Below are 5,080 nucleotides of genomic sequence, written 5' to 3'. Positions count from 1 at the left end.
CTCAGCACCACATAAGCAGAAAAAGCCAGAAGTGGTGCTGTGGCTCAAGTGGTAGAGTGCTAGCCTTGAGCTGAAGAGCTGAGGGACAGTGCCCAGGCCTAGAGTTCAGGCCCTATGATGGACAAAAAATAAAAAACAAACAACAGCAACCAGGGACAGCAACCAGGCTCTGAATTCAAGCCCCAATACTGGCACTAAAAATAATAAGTAAATTAATTAAAACCACCCCTGTCAAGGGCTGTAAGGAGGAGTAAAGATTTGTCTAATGGGTGTAGAGGTTCAGTTTTGTAAGTTTTGGAGATTGGTTGTTCAACAACATGAATATACGTAATACAGAATGGCCCATTTACATTGTCAAGATGAGCTGGGTGTGGGGGCATCTGCCATCCTAGCCACAATGGAAAGTGTAAATAGGAGGATCACAGTCCAGTCCAGTTAGGCAAAAAATGAGATTTCAAAAATAACCAGAGCAAAGAAGGCTAGAAGTGTGGCTCAAATGGAAAAGTGTGTAGCAGGCTAAATGCCAAGTTCAAAATCCCAGTACCACCTGAGGGGGAAAATGAAGGTCATGATGCCCCATGTGTATTTTACCACACAATGTTTAACGAAAGAGGATGATAGATGAAAGGAAAACTAAGCAGGACCTTCCTTTGCTCTGCTCAGGTTACCATTGCATGCATTTCCACATGTTTAAAGTGCTTTCCTGCCTTTTCCCAGTAGATTCTCCTTCCAAGCTCCAGGCTGCATTCATTTGGCTTGTGGGTTGCGTGCTGAGGGCCTTTGGCCAGCCCTGGGTGAGGTCTGCTGGGTCTCACGCCAGCTGTGGTCAGGGGAAATTCCCAGATATTGGCACCAGAAGGCCTTGATCCCTCTCATGATCCCTCCTGTCCTCTAAGGAGGGGGGAGGGGACAGGGAGAAGCTTTGGGGCTGAGAGCAGCAGAGGCCTGGATGGGAGTCCTTAGGGGATATTTGAGGGCCAGGGGAGAAGTCAGGACCTTGAGGTCGGGGAAGTTGAGAATAAAGCTCCTCCTGACTAAATGCACAGTCTGAGCCCCAAGCAGGGACAGCCTGGAGGCAGTGGGGAGCTGCGGGGAGGAGGGAGAGCCAGTGGCTGAAGGCCAGAGGAATTCTGCAGAGTAAAGAGCATTGTGGAAAGAGGCAGAGCAGAGTGGAGTGTCCAAGGCCCAACACTGGCAAGCTGGGGACGGGGAGGGGCGAGGCCTGGGGTTGGTCCTGAAGGCCCCCTGTGGACTCTGGGAGGCCGGCTCGGTGACAGAGGTGCTGTGTCCCCTAAGGAGTTGGTCCATGGTGTGGGAGGCACCTGCTCGGTGGGAGCAGCACTGGGCAGGCGGCAGGGGCAGCCAAGGCCCGGTGGGGACACCAGGGCGCCTTCCGTGTCTCCCGGCATATCGGTGACAAGGTCCCTAGGACATAGGCCCTGGTCACCTTTGGAGATGGAAACTACAGCTCTGAATTCAGCCCTTAAAACCCTGTGGAGGGCTGGGAAGGTGGCTCAGTAGTCGAGTGCTTGCTTAGCATGCATGAAGCCCTGGGTTCGATTCCTCAGTACCGCATGAACAGAAAAAGCTGAAGTGGTGCTGTGGCTCAAGTGGTAGAGTGCTAGTCTTGAGCAAAAGCAGAGCAAGGACAGTGCCCAGACCCTGAGTTCAAGCCCCATGAAAATCCTGTGGAACCAGGCACTGGTGGCTCATGCTTGTAATCCTAGCCATTCAGGAGGCTGAGATCAGAAGATCCAGGTTAGAAGGCAGCTGAGGCAGGAAAGTCCCTGAGACTCTTATCTCCAATGAATTATCAAAAAAAGCCAGAAGCAGTACTGTAGCCAAGTGATAGAGCCCTAGCCTTGAGCAAAAAGCAGCTCAGGGATACCACCCCAGCCCTGAGCTCAAGCCCTAGGACCAGCAGTAAAGAAAATCCTGTGGACTGTACATTTTTGTTTTGGGACAAGTTGATTATCTCCAGTGCAGTCTGTCTGTGTGTTAAGGCCATTCCCACCAGGCGGGGAGCCTGGCGAGCTGCATGGCAGGCTTCAGAATGGGGCAGCCGCAGTCCAGGCCTTGCTCACCCCTGAGGATTCCACTGCCTCAGTGCAGACATGCACAGGTTTTCTTGTCGTGAAGTACAGAGGTTTAAACTTAGAAAAATTTCAATATGAGGGCTGGGAAGGTGGCTCAGCGGTAGAGCTCTTGCCTTGCATGCTGGGTTCAATTCCTCAGCACATAAGCAGAAAAAGCCAGAAAAGACAAAAAATTGGAGATAAGAGTCTCACGGACTTTCCTGCTCAGGCTGGCTTTGAACCACAATCCTCAGATCTCAGCCTTCTGAGTAGCTAGGATTACAGGCGTGAGCCACGGGCACCCGGTGCTCTCGAGTGCGAACGCTGGCGCTCTCTCTCTCTCTCTCTCTTGCACAGTATCTTCCCTTCCCTCACTCTCTCCCAGTCCCTTCCTCGCGTGAGACGCTATCTTAAAGACAAAATATAAGGGCTGGGAAGGTGGCTCAGTGGTAGAGTGCTTGACTCACATGCATGAGGCCCTGGGTTCGATTCCTCAGCACCACATAAGCAGAGAAAAAAAGCTGGAGGTGGCGCTGTGGCTCAAGTGGTAGAGCGCTAGCCTTGAGCTGAAAAGCTGAGGGACAGCGCCCAGGCCCAGAGTTCAGGCCCCAGACAAAATATAAGCTGAGTGCTGTAATCCCAGCTACTCAGGAGACTGAGATCTGATGATTGAGGTTCAAAGCCGGCCTAGGCAGAAAAGTCTATGAGATTTTTATCTCCAGTTAACCAGCAAAAAGCTGGTAGTGGAGGTTTGGCTCAAGTGGTAGAGAAAAAGCAAAGGACAGGGCAAGACTTGAATTCGAATTCCAGTATTGGGGGTAGATAAATAAACAAACAAGCAAGCCCATCTGGTACACTATCTCAGGAGTAACTGGAATATTCCACTTGGCGAGGAGGCTGTTGGTGCATCTGTTTTACTTGTGGAGACGAGCGGTGAGGAGGTTTAAGCCTGTGGCTCCCGAGAGGAGTCTGAGCGGCTCTTCAGTGTAAGTCCGGCATCGGCTTCAGCCGTGGCAGCGGCCCGTCCTCTCGGTGCTCTCCTGCGCATGTGTGCTAACGGTTCTGTCAGCCAGATCCCAGGCCTTGACCCCAGTCAGCTGTGGAGGGCTGAGGCGTTGCTCTGAAACCTAACTCAGTCACATCGAAGAATGCTCAGGTTTGGGGAGATCCCAAGAAGGGCTCCTGGAGTCCACGTGGAAGGGAAGGGTCCTGCTGGCTGGAAGGGAAGCTGCGTAGTTCAGTGCCAGGCTCACCAGGGACACCCGCAAGAGCTGGCCGGGGTCCCAGCATGGCGGGAGGGCCCCAGGTCAGCACCCGAGCGCCCCAGGCTGGTCCTGCTCCCCGGTGAGACTCCTAATGTCCTGTTCCCCAAAGCTGTGGGCTCTTTTTTTGTTTTTTTCTTTTTGGCCAGTCCTGGGGCTTGAACTCAGGGCCTGAACGCTGTCCCTCTGCTCTTCAGCTCAAGGCTAGCACTCTACCACCACATGAACCACAGAGCCACTTCCGGCTTTTTCTGCTTATGTGGTGCTGAGGAATTGAACCTGGGGCCTCATGCATGCAAGGCAAGCGCTCTACCACTGCGCCACCTTCCCAGCTGCGGGCTCCTTGGGAGGTCTCGGGGAAGGCCTCCTGCCCCCCAGGCGGCCAGGGCCTGTAACCCCAGGCCTCTTTCTGGCAGAAGAGGCAGCAGTGGCCCCCAGGCCTCTCCAGCTGCTGCCCTGGGTCCGGCTGGCTCACAAGCCGGGGCGTTCCTTCTGTCCCCTTTCCTTCTGTCTCAGCTTTCCCGCCCCATGCTGGGGGAGATGCCCTTCCACATTCTACCCAGGACAGCTCCCACACACCTGACTCCTGGCTTCTAGTACTTTCTGGAGAATTCTGAGCAGTCCACTATGGCTTGAGTGTGTCAAGTGTTTTGCTCTGTTCTGGACAATCGCTGCTCCTGATTCTCTGTGGCCGATGACGGGGTACTCCGGGCTGTTCCCGGGCCCAGCCCCTCAGTGTCCCCAAGCTCATCTTCCACATTTCATCTCCCATCAACAGGAAAGTGGATGGGCTGGGCAGTTGTTCCAGGTCAGCTCTAGGCAAGGGAGGTGGGTTCTAGTTTGGATCCAGCCTGGGAGGCAGGTGCGCAATCAGTTCCTGAAGCCCTGCACACACCCCAGGACCTGGAGCTTTCCCATCGGTCCCCAGGGCCCTCTGCACGAGTTGACCTGCAGAGCCAGGGCTGGGGTGCTGTGGGCTGACACCACGTCTGGGAGATCAAGCCCGCACCCTGAGGACCTGGAAACAGGAGGCGGCGCTGATTCTGGTGCAGGCCCTGGTGCTTGTCTTGAGCAGGTCCAGCCCAGGGCTCCCAGGAGCCCTCTGTTTTGGTCAGTCGTGGGGCTTGAACTCTGGGCCTGGGTGCTGTCCCTGAGCTTTTCAGCTCAAGGTGATGAGCGCTCTACCACTTGAGCCACAGCACCACTTCCAGTTGTTTGGTGGTTCACTGGAGATAAGAGTCTCACACACTTTCCTGCCTGGGCTGGCTTTGAATTGTGATCCTCAGATCTCAGCCTCCTGAGTAGCTAGGATTACAGGCATGAGACACAAGCGTCAGGCTCAGGACCCCTCTTGACAGGGCGAGAGTGGGGGCTACAGCCATGATGGTGGCGGGTACTTGCTGTGTGTGTGTGTGTGTGGTCTTGGGGCTTGAACTCAGGGCCTGTCCCTGAGCTCTTTCACTTAAGGTGAGTGCTCTACCCCTTGAGTCACAGCACCACTTCCAGTTTTCTGGTGGTTTATTGGAGATAAGAGTCTCACAGCCTTTCCTGCCCCGGCTGGCTTTGAACCGTGATCCTCAGATCTCAGCCTCCCAGGCGTGATTCACCGGCCCCTGGCTGGAGCTTTTTTGGGGAGGAAGGGGGATGCTTCTCCTTCGCCTGGTCTCGGGGCACCCTTAATGCTGTGTCTGACAGCCCGGGACAGGCCCTCGGGTTGGGGAGCCTTCAGGGGCCTCCGGGAGG

The sequence above is a fragment of the Dipodomys ordii genome, unplaced genomic scaffold (assembly GCF_000151885.1).
Source record: "Dipodomys ordii isolate 6190 unplaced genomic scaffold, Dord_2.0 Scaffold1, whole genome shotgun sequence".
Classification (NCBI taxonomy): domain Eukaryota; kingdom Metazoa; phylum Chordata; class Mammalia; order Rodentia; family Heteromyidae; genus Dipodomys; species Dipodomys ordii.
This window is presented reverse-complemented; position numbering follows the sequence as displayed.